We start from the raw sequence: 24,167 nt of genomic DNA on the forward strand, positions 1-24,167 counted from the left end.
GAAGGGATCCGACACTTCGAAAAATGAAGATATCGGACAAACAAAGACAAGGGCCACGGAGGGCGTAAGTAAACTCCTCTCCTCATACCGAGATGGTGCAGCTCTTTACAGGCACACGCCAATGGAGATGAGCTGCATGTACCATCTCAACCAGATACCTTCCCCCTGGCAATCTTACATTTCTGGCAGTACCGGGAATCGAACCCGAGCCTCCGAGGACGACAGCTAACAACACTAACCGTTAAGCTACGAAGGGAGTGAAAATGAAAGACTCCCTAGGATTCACAAACCTAATACATGTCGGGTTCGGAAAAGAAACAAGTGTTGACCAAGGGAGATCGGATAGGATAGATGAAAGTGAGGAGCCCGACACAAGTAAATGGAAGCAATACTAGGACTTAGCTAAGGATTCCATGGTCGCCAACACACGCTTCCATGTTAAGAACCCTGGAGCCCCTTATTGCTGCCTCTTACGGCAGGCAGGGGATAGCGTGGATGTATTCTATAGCCCCCAACCACAGAGGAAAGTTGACGAGGGAGGTCTGATGGGAAAAGTGAAGGCAGCAAGGCCAGACTCAGCTGGAGGACTCGAGGTCCCCAACCCACGCTCCGAAGGTGCCTGAGTACCCTTTTCGCTTTGCATGACATTATGGGGATACCGTGGATGTATTCTATCGTGTCCCAACCACAGGGAATAAACCAGAAGTGTCCCATTCACCATTCATTATCCTTTTACAATACATATCATATACTTGTATTTCTTTTAAGTTTCTTTAGTAATACAAGAAAATTTATCCCATTCCCCCAGTGTCCTCCGTGACTGCAATTAATAGGAAGTAAACTTGGCAACCATGCTTTTATTCAATTTTTCCCTCCAGTATGGAAGTGAGAGTTTGACTCTCGGTAAATTAGAATGGAATCGACTTGAAGTTGCTGAAATGTGGATATGGCGGAAAATGAGCACAGCGAGTTGGACGGAAAGAAAACCAACCTGGAAGTCTAAAGGGAAGTTAAAGAAGAGAGAAGATTATTGAGGAAAAGGAAAACGGGAAATTAACACAACACTTTTATCTCTAACATTCTTGAAGGGAAAGTTCTGGGAAAGAAAGGAAGACCAAGACCTAGGATTAAGTATTCGGACGACATCAAGAAGAGGTTAGGTTGTGACAATTACATGGAACTGAAACGTACAGCCAATGAACGAAGAGAGTGGTTGCATCGACAATGCATTATCTCTTTTTTTTTCGCTATTTGCTTTACGTCGCACCGGCACATATAGGTTTTAATTCGACGATGGGATAGGAAAGGCGTAGGAATGGGAAGGAAGGGGCCGTGGCCTTAATTAAAGTACATCCCCAGCTTTTGCCTGGTGTGTAAATAGGAAACCACGGAAAACCATCTTCAGAGCTGCCGACAGTGGGGTTCGAACCCACTATCTCCCGATTACAGGATACTGGCCGCATTTAAGCGACTGCAGCTATCGAGCTCGGTGCATTATCCTTTAGGGTATTGGTTTATTGAAGTTAATCGTGCCCAATCTCTTCTGTGAACAGTCATTTGTTTACTACTTGCTATATATGAATTACTTCCATTTCACCGGAATAACAGAAATAAAACAGCAAATGTTATCGAAAAACTGTCCACCCCCCACCCCCCCTCACGAACTATTTTATTGGTAGATAAGAACGATACGAATCGTGAAACACGTTGTTGAAGAATATTTATTGTAATGTAATATGTGATTTAATGACATTTTTACACTACATTTACAACCGTTAGTTTCATACTACTATGATATTACGGTGAACTATTTCCCTTTACGACTGTGTGTAGGCCCATGTCTGCTACGAACAAGGTGTACTGTGACATCACGCGCAGACGTAAAAATCTCATTGACACTTCCAAACACGGAGCGTGCGTTAGGCTTACTATCATTAAGAGGAATAAATATAATATTTCTTTATCTGCAGAAATCAGCTGTCACTATTGCCTGCGTAAGATCCAGCTTGCCTTTAATCTGTCTAACACGGCTCTGAGAAACAGGAGCCAGGAATTACAAGAGTTAACCGTTAGCCTGATGTTAAATCGTCCCTCAAGTCGTTTCCATAATAATAACGAGCTATAACATTGGTGGATTGAATTCAAATCAGCTAACGCTTCTGATACAGCTGTGATAGAACTATTTAGGAATTCAGTCAAACAGACGACGAAACTAATGTTTGAGTTAACAAGTAAGAAGGCGAGAATGCAACGGGCATTGTAATCAAATCAGGATTAAAGTAGATAAATGAGCAAGGCATAGAACAAACAAATATGAAGGCATAAAAAAGCCACTCTTCCATTTGCGAAAATGAAATGATCAAAAATACAATAAATTTTTTCGACAACGGCTGCTAATTTAAGATGACCCCTAAGACATTGTCTGGCCATCCATACCTTATATCACAGCCAGCACGGTAGCATTGTCTGACCATCCATACCTTACATCACAGCCAGCACGGTGGCATTGTCTCACCATCCATCCATATCTTACATCACAGCCAGTACGGTAGCATTGTCTAACCATCCATACTTTACATCACAGCCAGCACGGTAGCATTGTCTAACCATCCATCCATACCTTACATCACAGCCTGCACGGTTGCTATGGTTACACTTGCGTCACACATTTTGTCGCGTCACGCTACACAAATTTACAAAACTATATCCAACGCCCTCAGTAGTGATGATGTAACTATGGGTTAAAGTCTCTCTTATCGAATTTATTCCAAGCTTTAGTATATGAAATTACCTCAGCATGGCTGGCCATATGTGTGCAATGTATGGACGGTCAATGGTGTGAACAAGTCGATATGTATGTTAATTTTGTTTTTCAATATACTTCTACGGATTCACATACTTTACATACGAACACGTTTTGAATTATTCTTGACTGGCTGTATTTACTTATAATCATGCACTTATTTGTTCCTTCTGCGAAACTCCAGAGCCTTAATACACTACTGCTGGAACCGTTGCCATTGAAATTCGAAGAAAAAACTGTGCAGTGTACATTTTCTCAATTTGTCAATGTTATGTGCGGAGAGATTCAGAGAATTAATACGATACAATGCCTATAGAAAGATTCGTAGTGGTGGTGATTCCTTTCTCAAGGGGAAGTATGACTATGCAACCATCCTCCATTTAGGTATGGGTGGTAGACTACACAACAGGTATCCCCACCAATATGTAAGAGGCAACTTAAGGGGCTCTCAACTTCTGAGCGCGGATTGCTACCAAGGGGCCCTATCTGAGCCTGGCATTGTTCCCTCTTCAATTTAATATGTTCTATCCTACCTCCCTTGTTCAACTCATTCATCTTCCGGCCCCGATGGTGTTAAGTTTGCGAATGCTAAGGACTCTCATTTTCAAGCCCTTCGTGATACCTCCTTCCAGTAATTCCTCTCTGATTAATGCTGAGAGCTCCTGGTGATACTCTTAACTGCCTCTTACGACAGGCGGGAGATACCGCGGTTGTTATTCTACAGCCCCTCCCACGCAGGGTCCAACAGAGCGACAGTGGTGGTGTTGATCATTTTTATAAGAGCAGGTACAACTGGGCAACCATTCTTTATTATCACTAATCGGAGGGGGAACTTGGAAACGGGCTGACACTTGGAAAAGTAAAGGTATCGGAAAAGGACAAGAGTTGACAGAGGGAGATGGCATGGGATAGATGAAAGTGAGGAGTATGGCTCGAGTAAGTGGAAACAATACCAGGAATCAGCTAAGGTCCCCGTGTTCGCAACCCACGCTACCAACTTATGAGCCCCTGGGGCCTATTTTAGTCGCCTTTTACGACAGGCAGTTGATACCTTAAGTGCTATTCTACCACAGGGGTGGGGGTATTAAATCAACGAATGAAACTATGAATGAATAAATAAATAAATAAATAAATAAATAAATAAATAAATAAATAAATAAATAAATAAATAAATAAATAAATAAATAAATAAATAAATAAATAAATAAATAAATAAATAAATAAATCAATCAATCAATAAATCACCACTGATCTACACTTATGGCAGTCGCCCAGGTGGCAGACACCCTGCCAGTTACTTATCTATTATTTTCTTAAACAATTTCAAGGGATTCGGAAATTTGTAGAACACGTGCCTTGTAAATTATCCCAAACTACAGTCCAACTCCTTTTCCTATGAACGTATATTTTTCTCAATTTGTACCTTTCAGTTCCATCTGCCTATGGGTGGGGCTGGTACAATAACACCCACGGTATCCCCTGCTTGTAAAGAGGCAACAAAAGGGGCCGCAGGTGCGCGGGTTGGCGACCACGGGGCCCTTAGCTGAATCCTGACATTACCATACTCGACCCCCATTGGTCAATACTTGTTCTTGACGGGCACGAGTCTGAGGGTATTTTCACGCTCTTCGCGTTCTTTTGCTTCAGTATTCGTGATGTTCGAACTCATCCGATTCTTTCTGAGTTACGACGCAGCGGCAGGGACGGCTCGTGAAGAAAGCGGGCGCGGCCTTTACGAAAACAGCGGAAACTATCTTCAGGGCTGCCGAAAGTGGGGATCAAGCACAAGCTCACAGCTACGTGACTCAAAACGCGTACCCAACTTGCTCGGCTCCTCTCTCTCTTTTGCGATTAGTGTTACCTACTTGTCGCTCCCCTTAAAACAACACAATACATATCCGGCTCTCGGTGAAAACCATATCGAGTTTACACCTGGAGAGAGAATAATTAGAGGTTTTTCTCCTGTCCAATAACTCTCGAATGTCCATTATTTAAGTGCTTAAAAGCAATTACATGTTAGCCAATTCTTTCCTACTTTATTTAAGTGCTCGAAAGTGGAAATGACAGTCACGTAATCTTCATATTTTATATTCATTAACCTGTCTGCCTTACCTCTATAATAGTAATTACAGCATCACCCGTCTCTCATAAAGTCAATACCAGAATCAATATTTCACCGTCTCTTCTTTGTTGGATATTCAAGGGAACGGAGGCAGGGCTCAATATTAAGCCATTCTATATTTTTCACGTGAAGTAGAAGCGATCTTTTGCAAGGGTGCAAAGAAAATTCTATTAAATTGGTTCTTCAATACGTTCCTACTTCAGGTTTCTCGCTTCTACAGTACCGTCCATAATGTAGGAAATGTTCACGCTCAAGGATACCGTACTATCTCCATGTTCGTCTCATTATCTCACTCTAACTCAAATCCAAATTGGAAAAAGATGTAATGTGGGGAATACAAATGGAAAATTTTCTTCAGACAATTCTGTGCTCCCGGTAGCATTGTACAAGGTCTATGTCAGTTTAGGTACATGATTGTACGGCCTATAATTCTACAAATACAGCAGAGTCAACGGAAGAACCATTGAAATCGGATCACAGTTCAAGAAGGCTGCGAGCTCTCGATGTAGAAATATAAACTTGACTCGGCACTGCAAGGAATGTTTCTGGAATGAAAGCGTTTCGTGTTCAGCCGTACTAGCGTGTTGTGCCCTGTTATGTGTTACTGGTGCTGCTTTCAAGAATGGACACTAAAGGCTTCCTCAATGAACATTCCTTGAACTGTGGATGCGTCGCAGAATGTACGGGGAGATACTCCGTCAGGCGCGGGGATGGTCAGGAAGAGATCACTAGGGCTCAAATAGCTGCGATCACAGGATTTATCGGAGAGGACGGTGATGGGTCTGCCTTAACTTATAAGTGTACATATTATTTGTACATGCATGAGAAGGGAATTCCCTGCAACATGGGGCGGTCGCGGCGCTGTAACTCATCCCAGAGAGTGCTGGTGGTGCAGTTTATTGTTTAAAGAGGAAGTAAAACTTGGCAACCATACTGTATTAACACTAATCAGAGGTAGGAAAGTGGAAGGAGTCCAACACTAACTTCAGCCGCACGGGCTTTTAACTTCGCAACATAGGTTGGCGACCACGGGGCCCTTAGCTGCATCCTGGCATTGCTTCAACTTACTTGTGCTAGGCTCCTCACTTTTATCTATCCTATATGACCTTCCTTGGTAAACTCTTGGTTTTACCGACCCCGACGCTATTACGTATGGAGGCCTGGACAGTCTTTCATTTTCATACCCGTGTCTTTCTTTGGGCGATATCTTCATTTTACGAAGTGCCATTATTCACGCTGATTCATGTTCCTCTTAAAACAACAATCAGCACCACCAGACCACCTCCTCCGACACATCGAAACTGAATATATCGGCCAAAGAAAGACAAGAACCACGAAGGGCGTGATAATTAAAGACTTGCCAGGCCAAGAATTTTCGAATAGCTTCGGGGTAGGAAAAGAACAAGAAGGCACTATGGAAGGTCGGATAGGATAGATGAAAGTGAAGAGTCTGGCACACGCATGTGGAAGAAATGCCAAGACTCAGCTAAGGGCCCCTTAATCACCAACTCACCCTCTGAAGTTAAGAACCCGTCAGACTCCGTTTAGTCGCCTGTTACAAGAGGCAGCGGATGCCGCCCCCATCCGAAGGGGGTATACTGACCTTGAGGGCCCGTGGAACTTTCTCATATTCCTCGAACCAAGTGGAGCACAGTAGTAAACTCATTGCCGTCAAAAATTATGCATGTATCCATTTGTGGTGCAGGCTGAATGAACCTCCTAAACGACTGCAAAGTCAACAACTAAAGGAAAAATCATAGCGTAATTTGAATTAGACGACTATACTGCCTTACAAATATAAGATCCTGGATGGAAATACCTCAGGGCAAGGATGCACAGAAAATTGTATCGTCTAATTCGGTGGTGGTTTTGTTTTAAGAGGAAGTACTACTGGACAGTACTACTAGTCCTCGCGGCCGGAAGAGGACAAGAGATTATCAACGGAGGTCGTGTACAAAAAATGAAAGCGAGGAATATGGAATTGGTTAGTGAAATACATGGCAGACTGTGCAAGGGCTTGGTCGTCTCCTCTAAGTCAAGCCGGGCATTACATGGATGTACTCCACCGCCCGCACACATACAAGGTAACTGTGCTAAAGAATGTAGACATGCAGATCGTCCGTTTGCCGTAGACAGTGCTAGTTCCATTCCAGGATATATCACCCTTTATTTGGTCGAAGGCTGTTCGTACTGAGAAGAAGAACAAACGACTGATAAACTTTTATTGCATGGCCATTGTCCCCGGAAATAAAGCGGAAGCAGTACTACAAGATGGCCGTTACGATATATCGAGTTCCACTTGAACGGTAATGTGTTTGAGGATGGCGCGACAGTACAGCTCTTGTCAGCGTCTCCACAGCGAAACGACCCAATTTCTCTAAATCCCCCGTTACAGTGCAGACACACTTTACTGCCGAACTCACAAGCTGGAAGAGGAATGTGCAAATATTTCAACACTACATTGTTGAGAGCGAGTCAGTGCCCAAGTTGGCAGGCTCGAACCCGGTTTAGTTCAGTGATATTTAAAGGAGCTGAAGTACTAAAGCCTCGTGCTGGTGGATTTACTTTCGTGCAAATGAAGTTATGTGGGGCAAAATTCTGTGGCTTGGTTCTAAAAGGGCCAATGTCAAAAAAAACCTGTTTTTGAGCTATGAGCATTTGAAGTTTTGCTTATAGTTTTCCAATTATATTTTTCAACAACTAACTTTAAATAACTTTATACTTTCTTTGTGGAAGTCGCCTTATTAAACGCTAACTTTTTCTATCGTATTTTTTTTTTAAATTGCCAAGTCTCTAATCTTTATTGCCAAGTCTCTAATCTTTATTGGTAATTTTTTTTTTGCTAGGGGCTTTACGTCGCACCGACACAGATAGGTCTTATGGCGACGATGGGATAGGAAAGGCCTAGGAATTGGAAGGAAGCGGCCGTGGCCTTAATTAAGGTACAGCCCCAGCATTTGCCTGGTGTGAAAATGGGAAACCACGGAAAACCATTTTCAGGGCTGCCGATAGTGGGATTCGAACCTACTATCTCCCGGATGCAAGCTCACAGCCGCGCGCCTCTACGCGCACGGCCAACTCGCCCGGTATATTGGTAATCTAACATTATTGGCAAGGGCTTATTTAATTAAACGTTAACTGTTCGTTTAGTACTTAACAGAAACATTGACCCCTTTAACATGTTGCAAGCCAGGATAAAACGCGTTTGTATCAGTTAAGATATCAATTTCGATAAAAAATGACATTGGCCCTTTTAGAACCAAGCCACAGAATTGTGCCACCTCGGCATGTCGTAAAATCTGAAAAATAGTTGTGGAACTTAACAGAAACAACATTATTAATTAGAAACATCCCTGATTTCGCAAACCTTGAAGGTAAACCAGGGTAAGTGAAACAAAATCACAGGAACAGGTCTCACCCCAAATGATGTGTCCCGGAGTTCGTAGTCATGTCGATAGATGGAGGTTAGGTGCACAACAAGACATAATAGAAACTTGCGGTATATTTTTACTTACCACCGTGGTAGGAGCAGAAAACCAATGCAATTATTTATTATTCGTTCACGAACCTTCTCTATTGTAGTACTACAATAAGGATCACGAAACAGTCTCTGGGCGTGGACCTTATAGGAGCAGCAAAACTGAGACGAGGTTTTAAAATGTGCACACTGAATAATGGAATTGTCGTTCCGCTTATGTCGGGAACAACTACAATGTTGAAACATAGCCCCCTCGATTCTACGTACGGGTATCAACTTAGTCAAGCGGGCGGCGATTCAACGCCACCTAGAGACAACTACATGGTGTTGAATGAATCCAGAAGACCGCCAATTTTCCATAATACCAAGAGTTCCGGCAAAAGCCCGTGAAAGTGAAAGCCATTTTAATCCATATTTTGAGAGTTTTATTACGCGTTCTTTTGTGTTGGGTACATAACATGGACGATCGAAAACAATTACGGTAAGTGGCTCAAATGATCGCAGATTAGCAGAAGAGAAGGAATCAAACTATAGTTCAATTCAAACAACTTCCACTCATAAAATGACGCAAAATAAAAATGATGGTACAGGCACAGGCAACTTTGATGTGTTCCGTTTCCATTGGACTGCAGTTAGGACTGTAAGTGACAATCGTGAAGACGATCTAGTAACCTTATTTTTTGCTTATGAATAGTAATTAATTTTTTTCTTATCAATTTTAAGTAAGGTCCGGGGGGGGGGGGGACCAAAAATTATTTCGACCCAGATCAGATTGCATTGCAGTATTTAAATTCGACCCTGGATATAAGACTGCAGTGTCCCGGAATGTTCCGCTCACTACACAGCGCATTCTGATCCCAGTAGCTAGTGATCAGGGAGCCCATGGCTGAGTCTTGCACTGCTCCTATTTATTTACGTCGCCGTCTTCGACTTCAGTACGAGACTACTAAGTCAGTGAGAATTTGCAAGTCTTTCATTGTTCACGTTTCACTCTTTCGTTTCCTTCCCTACACATCCAGTCTCCAAGGAACTGAACGGCATTATTTTATCCTTGATTAGAGTTAAGAGGGGATGATTAATTAACGTTGTTATATTTCCCTCGAGTGTATTATCCGTTCTGGATGCTGGGTATCATCTCGCTGGTGGCTCTGCGAAACAGTTTGGCAGCCTCTCAGGAGATATGTCAGCGCCCTCTACCTACCTTTTGCACCGATGTATTCTAGTGACCATTCTTATAGAATTAATTACGTCTATTCCTTCATTCATTCGGCTCAATTTACTTCCGTTAGTCACAGGGTCAATCCATAATATTCTCAGTAGCCATCTGTAAATCCACAGTTAAAAGGCCTCGAACACTTGCATATTCATCTACAGTAGTATAAGTGGATGGTTCGGAGGCCTCCACCTCCACCGGCCCTCCGCAGACGCCTCCTCCTCCTCCTCCTCCTCAGGCCCTACGCAGAGCCTCCTCCTCACGGGCGGGAAATTTCAATTTTGGCGGGAGATTCGAATTTGTAAACAAAGCCACGTGCTTTTGACAGATGTCATCAGCCGTCTTTCATCGCTAACCTCAGTGGTGCCATCTTAACGGCACAAAACCTCAACAACAACAACAACAACAACAACAACAACAACGCATCGCTAACCTCAGTGCTGCCATCTTAACGGCACTAAACCTCATAGGCACGTGGTGGTGGGCAATTTGAAAAATTCTACATGCTTTACAGAGCCACGTGCTTTTCTTGACAGCTGTTATCCGCCATTTTGCATCGCTAACCTTAACGCTGCCCTGTTTAGCTACTACCTTTGAAATGTGGTGGTGGGTAATTCCACGTGCTTTTTAACAAGCGGTCATCTTTAAACCTCCTCCTTCTCCTCCTCCTCAGGCCCTCCGCAGAGCCTCCTCCTTACGGGCGGGAAATTTGAATTTTGGCGGGAGATTTGAATTTGTAAACAAAGCCACGTGCTTTTTGACAGCTGTCATCGAACACAACGCACCGCTAACCTCACTGCTGCCATCTCGACGGGCCTAAACCTCAGTGGTACCAACTTAACCTAACTAGCGCGAGATTTGAATCGGTAAACAAAGCCACGTGTGTTTTGACAGCCACATGCTTTTTGACAGACAACAACGCATCGCTAACCTCACTGCTGCCAACTTGACGGGCCTAAACCTCAGTAGTACCAACTTAACCTAACTAGCGCGAGATTTGAATAGGTAAACAAATCGACGTGCTTTTTGACAGCCACGTGCTTTTTGACAGACAACAACGTATCGCAAACCTCAGTGCAGCCGTCTTAACGGACCTAAACCTTAGTGGTACCAACTTAACCTCACTAGCGCGAGATTTGAATCGGTAAACAAATCAACGTGCTTTTTTGAGAGCTGTCATCCGCCATCTTTAAACTACAGAGCACCGTGCTGCCCTCTTTATCGCAGTAGCTGCAAATTCGTCACCTGTCATCCACAGTGCTGCCATCTTAACGGACCCAAACCTTAGTGCTACCAACTTAACCTCACTAGCGTGAGATTTGAATCGGTAAACAAAGCCACGTGAATTTTTTGACAGCTGTCATCCGCCATCCTTAATCATGAGAGCGCCGTGCTGCACTCTATGTGGTGGCGGCAAAGTCGAAGTGCTTTACAAACTCACGTGCTTTTGTCATCCGCCATCTTTAATCCAGAGAGGACCGTGCTGCCCTCTTTGTGGCGGTGGCAAATTCCACGTGCTCTTGTTTGGAAACAAACCTATGTGCTTTTCTGACAGCTACCATCCACCATCTTTAATCAACAGAGCACCGTGCTGCACTCTATGTGGTGGCGGCAAATTCCACGTGCTCTTGTTTGGAAACAAAGCCACGTGCTTTGTGTCATCCGCCATCTTTAATCTAGAGAACACCGTGCTGCCCTCTTGCGTCAGCTGACATCCGCTATCTTTAAACTACAGAGCACTATGCTGCTCTCTGTAGTAGCGGGTAATTTGAAAAGTTCTGTCAGCTATCATCCGCCACCGTGCTGCCATCTTTGTGGTGGTGATAAATTCCACGTGCTTTACAAACTCACGTGTTTTTTTTGACAGCTGTCATCCGCCATCTTTAATCTACAGAGCACCGCGCTGCACTCTGTGGTGGCGGACAATTTGAAAAGCTGCTAAGAGAGCATCGTGTTGGCATCTTTATTCTTTGACATGTGGTGGCGGCTACGTGATTTTTGTCATCCACCGTCTTTAATCTAGAGAGCACCGTGCTGCCCTCTTGCGTCAGGTGACATCCGCCATCTTTAAACTACAGAGCACTATGCTGCTCTCTGTAGTAGCGGGTAATTTGAAAAGTTCTGTCAGTTATCATCCGCCATCTTTAATCAAGAGAGCACCGTGCTGCCCTCTTTGTAGTAATGGCGAATTCCACGTGCTTTACAAGCCTACGTGCTTTTTGACAGCTGTCATCCACCATCTTTAATCAAAAGAGCATCGTGCTGCTGTCATGCGGGCAATTTGAAAAGCTGCCAAGAGAGCATCGTGTTGGCATCTTTATTCTTCGACATGCGGTGGCGGCAAATTCCACATCCGCCATCTGAGAGCACCGTGCTGCGCTCTTGATCGTAGTAGCGGACAATTTAAAAGAACATGTCAAGGAATATCTTTGTTCTAGGAGAAGAAAAGACTACAATTCTGAACGGCTTGCGTAAGATAGCGATTCTTATAACCTCCTTTTCCCTGCTCTGTTAAGGTATAGCTTTATCGAATACTTGAAGATTATATTACAAAAGAAGTGATTAAGAATATAATCGAACACTGTACTCGATACAACATATGATCAGAACATTGATTGATGTGTTTGGGGTGCACCTTCGTTCTAAGAGAATCGAACCCGAGGCTGCCGGGTGAGAGGCAAGCACACTAAACCAAACCGTAGGAGCCGGCAATTCTCTTTCTATATAATAAATTCGTGTGGCTATTTCTAGCCAAGTGCAGTCTAAAATAAATCCTAGTCTTGTTACATCAGGAAGGGTAACTGGCTAAATCCTGGTCTTTCAGCGTCAGGAAGGGCAATCGGCCGTAAAACAGATTCTTGCGATTTAAACTCTTGCGTCAGAAGGGGGGCACTCGTCTGTAAAACATATTTTCTATCCAGCACTGTTACGTTCGGAACCACATCTAGCTGTAAAAACAGGAGCTCCTATCATTTACAGTGTTAAGCTTTAGGAGCAGGCTATGTGCTCCGCTGCTTAGAACACTGTCTTTGAAGTTGTATCAGCGCAGTCAGTCAGAGTGAGGTAAAGAATGCATGCGTTGAGTGAAATTGTACGCTAGTCTTCCTTCTGTAGTAACCTTCAGCGAGGTCAGTGCGTGCATGATAAGCTACTTGTAACTCACGGAACATTTTCTTTATCGTGATAGTAATTCCTTCTGGTGTAAGTTCTTAAGATAAAATATTATGATTGTACGGAGAGGGTATAACCTAGTGCTAGCACATAGCCTACTCCTATTGAAAGAGCCTACACGGTACCGGCATATAGGCTACTCCTGTTGAAGGAGCCTGTACAAGGTTTGACGTCCCCATCAACAGCGTTATATACCCTTACTTAATGCTGGCTTTTGTGCACACCCTCTGGTTATTCGCAAGTGCCTAAGAATGTAATATACACCAGTAGGGAGAGGGTAAAACTCGGTGCCGGCACGTAGCCTACTTCTACCGATGAAGCCTGCACACAGCTTATCGCCTCCATCCGACAGATGAATCACCATCAACATCTTGTACTCACAATCATTTTCGAAGGAGTCTGCACAAGGTTTAACGTCCCCATCAACAGCGTTATATGCCCTTAGTTAATGCTGGCTTTTTGCACACCCTCTGGTTATTCGAAACTGCCTAAGAATGTAATATACAATAGTAGGGAGAGGGTAAAACCCGGTGCCGGCACATAGCCTACTCCTACCGATGAAGCCTGCACACAGCTTATCGCCTCCATCCGACAGATGAATCACCATCAACATCTTGTACTCACAATCATTTTCGAAGGAGTCTGCACAAGGTTTAACGTCCCCATGAACAGCGTTATATGCCCTTACTTAATGCTGGCTTTTTGCATGCCCTCTGGTTATTCGAAACTACCTGAGAATGTAATATGCAACAGTAGGATCGCCTCCATCCGACAGATGAATCACCCTCAACACTCTTGTACCCGCAATCATTCTCGCTACTTCGGGAGATAGCTGGTTCGAACCCCTACTGTCGGAAGCTGTAAAAAAGCAAATGCTAGGCGAGGGACCTGCGCGATCGTCATAACGTGTAATTACATGATCTAGCCGGATGCGGTCTTAGCTCATACCTTTAAGTGCCTACAGGTAAGGAATACCGCGGATGTCGGATTCTTGCTTAGCTTAGTACCCTCCCGTTTAAGTCCAGAGGTCGAGGATCGCGTGCTAACTTTCTAAGGCTCGATCCACTGCATAACTCTTAAATTCTGACACCTCGGCATCAACAGCAGGTTCGATCCCGGCTTAAATATGTCAGCCTGCAGAACTCAGCGTAAGGCACTCAGGAGAGCTCTTGTTGCATAAACATTTAGTTCCAACTGTACTGCAGTTGTCAGCGACTAACACATCCGCTTGGTAACAAGCAGCATATTTACTCGCTACAGTCTGCGTGAAGCGCTCACGGTTCTTTGTGTGTGTTTATTACGTGCACATCCCCCGTCTAAGTACTGTCTGCTGTGAATATTATTCTTCAGCCTTCAACTTAAGGTAAGCCTGAACTGTTAGTTACTGTTTGCAAAGCAACTTCTACGCTAGGTAATAAACATCTACAATCATATATTTTCTTTTCTTTTTAGGTACAACTAGAATATTATCATTCGAGTTACAGGCTTGAAAGTACGCATTTTATTCATCCGAGTAACAGTCTGCAGCACGTGCATTTTTAAGGTATGTTTCGAACTTTGAGTTGTAAAGATAGCTAGGCTAGCTGACGTACCCTACACTACATTCATATATGTTTGTTCTTTTTAGGTACGACCAGAATATTATCATTCGAATTTCAGGCTTGAAAGTACGCATTTTATTCATCCGAGTAACAGACTGCAGCACGTGCATTTTTAAGGTATGTTGTGAACTTTGAGTTGTAAAGATAGCTAGGCTAGCTGACGTACCCTACACTACATTCATATATGTTTGTTCTTTTTAGGTACGACCAGAATATTATCGCTCGAGTTTCAGGCTTAAACGCACGCATTTTATTCATCCGAGTAACAGTTTGCAGCGCGAAGATTTTAAGGTATGTCTGACCTCTATAGGTTGAAACTTGGTTTCTTCCGAACATTGTAACTTTAAGCTAATCTCTATTGATAAATAGTTGAAGATCAGTTAACGAAGCATTCCAAGAATGACTGCAATCATGTATATACAGAGATACCTACTACGGGCAATGATGTTTTAAAATTTACAAATTTTCACAAGCAGATGTGTGTACCTTTCGTGATTTATGCAGACTTTGAAGCCATCCTCAAGCCATGCAGCACATGCTCACCTAATCCTGATAACTCTTTCACTAATACTACACACACGCATGTCCCGTAAGCTTCGCGTATTACATCAAGTGTAGTTATGATAGTACGCTTAACAAGTTAGAGCTGTATCGAGGACCTGATGCTGCTAAAGTATTTTTAGAAAGACTTGAAAGTGATGCAGTACGTCTTGGTCGTATTCTAAATAGTAATATTCCTATGAAGCCACTCACCGAAATTCAGTTAAATGATCATGAACGTGCTACAAAATGTAGTATTTGTAATGGGGAATTTTCCGAAAATTACCCTAAACTTCTTGATCATGATCATTTAACTGGTTTCTACAGATTTGCCGCTCATTATAGCTGTAATCTTAAGTACAGAGTTCCAAAATTTATCCCTGTAATTTTTCATAACTTATCTGGTTACGACTCACATTTCATCATTTCACAATTTGGAGCTTCAGATGAAAAAGTAGATATAATCCCTCAGAATAAAGAGCGGTTCATTGCGTTTACAAATTCTGTAAAAGTAGATGCGGAACATTCTATAAAACTGACATTCCTTGACTCGTTTCGCTTTATGGCGAATAGCCTCGATAAACTTTCTAGTCATTTACAGCCAGAACAATTTACGGAAATTCGATGCGTTTTTCCTGAAAAAGCGCAGTTTAATTTACTTCGGCGTAAGGGTGTTTTTTGTTATGAATATCTTGACTGCTTAGAACGCCTCGAAGAACGTGCCTTACCATCGAAACAATCCTTTTACAGCTCGCTGAATTCAGCAGATATTAGTGATGATGACTATTTACATGCACAACATATCTGGGAGCAGTTCCACATTCAAACGCTAGGTGAATACTCAGACTTATATTTAAAAACGGATGTACTTTTGTTAGCTGATGTTTTTGAAAATTTTCGCTGTGTTTGCAAGAAAACCTACAGCCTTGACCCATGTCAGTATTTTACAGCGCCTGGGTTTAGTTGGGATGCGATGTTAAAATACACGCAGGTGAATTTGGAACTGCTAACTGATATTGATATGGTGCACTTTATAAAATCGTCTATTCGAGGCGGTCTAAGTCAGTGCAGTGGGCGGTATTCCAAGGTAAATAATATGTACATGCCGAGTTTCGATTCTAGTCAGGAATCTCAGTATATTGTTTATCTCGATGCTAATAATCAGTATGGGTGGGCAATGAGTCAGCATCTACCGGTGAGTTGTTTCCGCTGGCTAACGCAGTGCGAAATTGATACTTTACAGCTGCACGCCCTAGGCGATGAAGCTGATAAAGGCTATTTCCTGGAAGTTGACTTACAGTATCCTAAAGAGTTACACACTTCTCATAATGACTTACCGTTCTGCCCTGAAAATATGAAGTCCCCGTTCATCGCATCAACGACGAAAATGCTAATTGCTAATTTGTGTGATAAATACAAGTATATCATTCATTACCGAAATTTAAAACAGTGTTTGCAGCATGGTTTGAAGTTATCCAAAATTCATCGCGTACTAGAATTTAATCAGTCACCGTGGCTAAAGCCATATATCGATCTGAACAATAATTTAAGAACAAATGCAGTTAACGAGTTTGAGCAAGATTTCTACAAGCTCATGAATAACAGTGTGTTTGGTAAGACTATGGAAAATGTTGACAAACGCGTTGATGTAAAATTGATTACAAACTGGGAAAATATTAAGAAAAGGTATGGTGCTCACTATTTAATAAGTAAACCAAATTTCCACAGCTGTACCATCATACATGAGAATTTAGTTATTATACAGATGTATCGTGTTAGGGTTAAGTACGACAAACCTACCTACGTCGGCTTTGCAGTACTTGAATTGGCTAAAACACTCATGTATGAATTCCATTACGATTATATGATGAAGAAGTACGCACATAATGCGTAATTGCTCTACACAGATACCGATTCGTTTATTTATCAAATCAAAACTGATGACTATTACAATGATATAAAGCCAGACTTGGGTAGGTTTGATATTAGTAACTATCCTGCAAATAATCAATATCATCTACCGCTAGTAAAAAAAAAGGTTCTAGGTAAAATGAAAGATGAATGTGCTGGAAATATTATCGATTCATTTGTAGGAACTAAATACAAGTCATATTGCATAAAACTCTTAAATGAACTACAAATAAAGAGATTGAAGGGGGTTAAAAAGAATGTCGAGCTAAGTTTTGAAAACTATAACAATTGCATTAAAAGTAATCCACCTATTTTGCATAAGCAAATGTCTGTCATTAGAAGCAAGAAGCACCAGTTGTACACTCATTTAATTAGTAAGGTAGCCCTTAATAATGTTGATTGCAAACGGTTTGTCATTCCAAATTCTACCAACACTCTAGCCTGGGGGCATAGTAGTATTGATAGGTACTACTTTACATAAAGCAGATGTGTGTGTGTGTGTGCGCGTGTGTGTGTGTGTGTGTTTGAAAACATTATGCTAGAGGTGTGTACTTTGTAAAATATATACGTTAAGCTGTCTTACATCACAATTTACTGTACATATTGTATAATGATATTAAGAAGTACGCTGAGAGCGTAGTACGGAAAGTTTAAACTTGTACATTCAAGAATTGCGTCGAGGTTAGGAGAAGTACGCAAACATCACTACGGTAAAATGATTCGAGATAAAACTTGTACATACAACATGTAAATAAATAATGTAGAATTGGCATATTCTTTTGTTTTAGATTAGGTATTACCTTCTTCCCGCTCCTTATTTGCAAGATAGAGTTTTGTTTATTACTCAAAGAAGAAAAGCAAGAAAAAAAGGTGTTGAGCAGATTCGTAAGTATGTTATTGTCTAGCTCATGTTGAGAAGAGAATTTTTTCTTTTTCTAAACAGTGTTTGATTCTAGTCTTACAATACAGTGTTCAACAACATCGAACTCTAGTATGCGGTTCAAGTTGTAATAAGTTTTGAACAGTAGTATGTGTGTTCAAGTCTAAACATGCATCACTGCGGGTATGCGATATGTGTGTTGTCTTATGCATAAGATCGCGTTGTATGCTCGATAAAGCTATGCATTGACAGAGCAGGGAAAAAGGAGGTTATAACAATCGCTATCTTACGCAAGCTGTTCAGAACGGTAGTCTTATTATTTTTTCTTTCAGAACAAAGGTATTCCTTAACATGTTCTTTTAAATTGTCCGCCACAACAAATAGTGCGTCACGGTGCTCTGTAGATTACAGATGGCAGATGGGGAATTTGCTACCACCACAAAGAGTGCGCACGTGGAATTCACCACCACCATAAAGATGGCAGCTCGGTACTCTGTTCATTTAAGATGGTGGATGACAGCTAACGAAATTGCCCCGCATGAGGGCAGCACCGTGCTCTGTTCGGATGTCAGCTGTCAGAAAAAAGCACGTGAGTTTGTTTCACAAACAAGAGCACGTGGAATTTACCACCGCCACAAAGAGGGCAGCACGGTCCTCTCTGGATTAAAGATGGCGGATGACAAAAGCACGTGAGTTTGTAAAGCACTTCGACTTTGCCGCCACCACATAGAGTGCAGCACGGCGCTCTCTTGATTAAAGATGGCGGATGACAGCTGTCAAAAAATTCACGTGGCTTTGTTTACCGATTCAAATCTCACGCTAGTGAGGTTAAGTTGGTAGCACTAAGGTTTAGGCCCGTTAAGATGGCAGCACTGCGGATGACAGGTGACGAATTTGCAGCTACTGCGATAAAGAGGGCAGCACGGTGCTCTGTAGTTTAAAGATGGCGGATGACAGCTGTCAAAAAAGCACGTGTATTTGTTTACCGATTCAAATCTCGCGCTAGTGAGGTTAAGTTGGTACCACTAAGGTTTAGGTCCGTCAAGATGGCTGCACTGAGGTTTGCGACACGTTGTTGTCTGTCAAAAAGCACGTGGCTGTCAAAAAACACGTGGATTTTTTTTACCTATTCAAATATCGCGCTAGTTAGGTTAAGTTGGTACTACTGAGGTTCAGGTCCGTCAAGATGGCAGCAGTGAGGTTAGCGATGAGTTGTTCTCTGTCAAAAAGCACGTGGCTGTCAAAAACACGTGGATTTGTTTACCGATTCAAATCTCGCGCTAGTTAGGTTAAGTTGGTACCACTGAGGTTTAAGCCCGCCAAGATGGCAGCAGTGATGTTAGCGATGCGTTGTTGTCGATGACAGCTGTCAAGAAGCACGTGGCTTTGTTTACAAATTCAAATCTCGCGCCAAAATTCAAATTTCCCGCCAAAATTCAAATTTCCCGCGGGAGAAGGAGGCCGCAGAACCATCCAATTATACTACTAACCGTGTATAAGCCTCCTGTGTATACATCTGTTATAGTTATTCATTGAATTGCTTATACAGACCAGGACCCTTGCATAAGCGTTGTATAGCTGCGAGTAGCGGAAAAAGAAACGAGTGAGCAGTTTATTTTCGTGGTATTTATTGTCTACAGTAATATAATCGTGGTGAAATATTCGACTTATCCGTTTAACATTGAACACACAGTGAAAGAATTGGCGATAACGTTGATGCTCTTCACGATATTTTAAACATAGATGACATACACCATTCAGAGGTTATGGAGGCCAGACGTCTTCGTAAAGTAAAACACTTTAAAGAGACGGAATGACAATGATTAACTATAAAAGAAAGTATGGTTGGGCGTATTCTTGTGCAATAATGTGTTACTGCTTAACAGACTATTGAAATCGCGAGTTTATTATACATTATCTGCCTCTAGAATGATCTTTCTCAAATTTGAGTATAAAAAGGGACATATTCCTAGACATAGAGAATGGTATAACTTGAAAACCGTAATATGATTTCCATACTTTGTAGTGAATACGCAGAAATATGATGTATAAATGCCTAATAGAAAGTTTTTTATCAAACCTTTCTTTTAAGCTACAAAATAATTTTTCCTTTCTAATGAAAAGTAAGGATTTTGGAATGTGTACACTTTTCAACTCGTCGATTCAATTACAATTGCTTACGTTTTCCGTACTATCCCAGTTAGGAGCTATTGATCTTTTCCATTTCTTTTTAAGGCGTTCATTACACAAGCAAGCTGAAGAAATCTTGATATCAATATAAGTCAGTTTCCAGCTGTCTCACGGAATGACAATGAGTAGCTATAAAAGAAATGGTGGTTGGGCGTATTTTGTGTAATAATGTGTTAGTGCTTAATATACGTTTGAAACTGCGAGTTTATTATACATTAACTGCCTCTACAAAGATCTTTCTCAAATTTGAGTATAAAAAGGGACATATTCCTTGACATAAAAAATTGTATAACTTGAAGACCGTACATAATATAATTTCCATACTTTGTAGTTGAATATGCAGAAATATGGTGTATAAATGCCTAATAGAAACTTTTTTTATCAAATCTTTCTTTTAAGCTACAAAACACGTTTTTCTTTTCTCATGAAAAGTAAGGATTTTGGAATGTGTACCCAACTCGCCGATTCAATTACAATTGCTTACGTTTTCCGTACTATCCCAGTTAGGAGCTTTGATCTTTTCTTAAGCTTTTCCATTTCTTTTTTGGCGTTCATTACACAAGCAAGCTGAACAAATGTTGATATCAGCATAAGCCAATTTCCAGCTGTCTCACTTCGTGTTGCCAGTGCCTTTTCGATATGCCGTGCTACTGCGCGACTTTCCGGAAAGTTTTGCTCGTAGATAACCAGCAGAAGCGATCATAAATACGGTGAACGTGCGAAATACGTCAGTGAACTACAGGAAGAGTTTCCTACGCCTTGGAACGAGTGTATACGTGCTGTATAGTAATACAATGCGTATACCACGTTTATTAGCAAGAAAAATGTGCAACGATTATACAGGGTTAATTCACTGTATAACTATACAAGTGTTAAACAGCTGTATAAGGACTTTTTATTAGTAAGACGGTTAGAAGAGCAGCTCAGTAAGTATGTTGAGATTTGTTTTCTGAACAGTGTTTGATTCTAGTCTTGCAATGCAGTGTACTACAACATCGAACTATAGTATGCAATTCTGGTTGTAATATGTTTTAAACAGCAGTATCTGTTCAAGTCTAAACATGCATCGCTGCAGCTACGTGATATGTGCACTGCCTTATGTATAAGATCGCGTTGTATGTTCGATAGAGATATGCCTTGACAGAGCAGGTAGAGGGGGAGGAGGTTATAACAGCCGCTATCTTGCGCAAGCTGTTCAGAATTCTAGTCTTATTATTTTTTTCTCTTAGAACAAGGTATCCCCAGACATGTTGTATCGTGTATCGTGTTCTATTCTAGTCTTGATCACTTATTTAGTGTTCTGAACACATCAATCAATGTTCTGATCACATGTTGAAGTTAACGACATCGAGTACAGTGTTCGATTCTAGTCTTGTTATGTTTGAATTACTTCTTTTGTAATCTAATCTTTTTAGAACCAAGGTATTCCCTGACATGTTCTAAACACATGTTGCGTCAAGTATCGTGTTCAATTCTAGTCTTCTTCTCTTATTTAGTGTTCTGAACACATCAGTCAATGTTTTGATCACATGCTCAAGTTAACAACATCGAGTACAGTGTTCGATTCTAGTCTTGTTCGATTCTTGTCTTGTTACGTTTCAATCACTTCTCTTGTAATCCACAAGTCAAAACATGCACAATGATGTTATCGTTGCACACTTATGCCTTGGCGATGCATGCTCGAAAAAGCTATGCATTGACAGAGGAGAAGGTGGTAGAGGAGGCGGAGAAGGTAGAGGAAGAAGAGGCTATAACAGCCGTCGCCATCTTGTGTAGTAGCCTCTAAGCGCTATCTTGTGTAATTAGCGTCGGGAAGAGCATCTTGTTTCAAACTAAGGATAGTCGCCTTCAAGATAGTAGATGAGAGGTTAGGTTCGCGAATGCACTAAAGTTTTACTGTTTAATGACGATAGCTAACGGAATTTTTAAAATTATCCGCTACCACATTTCAAAAGTAGTAGCTAAAGATGGCAGCACGGTGCTCTGTTGATTAAAGATGGCAGATTGTCAAAAAAGCACATAGAATTTCAAATTGCCACCACTACATTTCAAAGGTAGTGCCGTAAAGATAGCAGCACGGTGCTCTGTTGATTAAAGGTGGCGGATGACAGCTGGCAGAATTTTTCAAATTACCCGCTACTACGTGCTTAGGTTAGTAGCCGTAAAGATAGCAGTACGGTCTCTGTTGATTAAAGATGGCGGATGACAGCTGTTAAGAAAGCACGTAGAAATTACCACCACCACATGTCAAAGGTAGTATCTAAAGATGACAGTACGATGCTTTGTTGTTTAAATATGACCGCTTGTTAAAAAGCACGTGGAATTACCCACTACCACATTTCAAAGGTAGTAGCTAAAGAGGGCAGCAGTAAGATTAGCGGTGCAAGATGGCGGATAACAGCTGTCAAAAAAGCACGTGGCTTTGTAAAGCATGTAAAATGTTTCAAATTGCCCGCCATCACGTGCCTATGAGGTTTAGTGCCGTTAAAATGGCAGCACTGAGGTTAGAGATGCGTTGTTGTTGTTGTTGTTGTTGTTGAGGTTTTGTGCCGTTAAGATGGCAGCACTGAGGTTAGCGATAAAAGATGGCGGATGACAGCTGTCAAAAAAGCACCTGGCTGTCAAAAAGCACGTGGCTTTATTTACAAATTCAAATCTCTCGCCAAAATTCAAATTTCCCGCCGTGAGGAGGAGGCCTCTGCGGAGGGCTTGATGATGATGATGAGGAGGAGGAGGCCTCTCTCGAGAGCCTGAGGAGGAGGATGCCTCTGAGGAGGGCCGTAGGAGGAGGAGGCTTCAGAACCATCCACTTACACTACTATCTACATTTTAAAGCAACTGCGGAAAGCCTCAGAGCCAACGTCGTAGACAAATCTGTCTTTTTGTCTGAATTAAGCAGATTTGTATCAGAAACTACAAGTTGCTTTACGTCGCACCGATACAGTTAAGTGTGATGCATGTTGTTTTAAGGGGCCTAACATCGAAGGTCATTGGCCCACAGTTAGGTCTTATGGCGATGATGGGACAGGAAGGGGCTAGGAATGGAAAGGAAGCACCTGACGGCCTTAATTAAGGTACAGCCCCAGCATTTGCCTGATGTGAAAATGGGAAAACACGGAAAACCATTTTCAGGGCTGCCGACAGTGGGTTTCGAACCCACTATCTCCCGAATACTGGATCTGACCGCGCCTAAGTGACTGCAGCTACCGAGCTCGGTGTATCAGAAACTTGGCATGTTCTCAACAATTTTGCGTTTGAAAAGCAAGATTTTTCTGAACACTGAGGAATAGAGTAAATTTATTATAAATTTCATGGTTTACTGCATTACATCACTGAATTCAGAATGTACTTTTTTCTGTAATCTTACGCATCTCCCAGGACCTAAACCTGAACCCTTTACAAGTATGTATCTGATAATTTCTATTTAAAGAAAGAGAAACTCGCCTAAGGTAAAAGGGACCTCAGGGGAAAGAGCGTGGGTTGGCGCCCACGGGCCTCTTAGCTCAGTCCTTGTATTACTTCCACTCGCCTAAGGTAAGTTTCTACTGAGCTTAATAATGTTTGCTATCGTGAAGAAATCGTATCCGATCATGTATAAAGTGCATGATCGAAATGAAAAGCTCTTTGAGCTTTAGACCTAACCGGCAATTTTGAAATTTTGGAAAGTCTCCTAATGATGCTGATGCTGCGATTTTGACGACCGACAGAGATACAACCTACAGCTGACTTGTCTATGAACCTGGGTATCGTCGGAATTTGTAGGGAGGTGTGTAGTCTTCGTAGATTTGTGAATGACTTCTCCAGAAAGTTTTCCTATCAAGGGTCATTCCCAAATACCTTGCATTCTGTTGCCATGGTAGGGGGGTATTGTTTAAAGTCAGGGGTATCTATTTTCAGTCTAGTACAGGCCATGGAAACCGTCTTCTTCCAGTTAACCTCAAGCATTTAAATAAGTTTACCTACTAACGATTATTTCTGTTCAAAAAAAAGCAGCACATTATAATGTGAACTTTTTATAGCTATTTAACAACTTTATTACATTCATATATAACGTGGAAAACGTTATTATATAAAGACATATATATTGAAGAAGAAATGAACAATTCGATGTAATGCATCTTAAAATATCTGTTACCCTAGTCAGTTCTTTGTCTACTATAAACCATGGCCTTATTCATATACTGTACTTCAATAGCCACGCAATTATGATGCATACTTACCACGACAACGTAAACGAAACAATCCCTACAATTATAAT

The sequence above is a fragment of the Anabrus simplex genome, chromosome 9 (assembly GCF_040414725.1).
Source record: "Anabrus simplex isolate iqAnaSimp1 chromosome 9, ASM4041472v1, whole genome shotgun sequence".
NCBI lineage: Eukaryota > Metazoa > Arthropoda > Insecta > Orthoptera > Tettigoniidae > Anabrus > Anabrus simplex.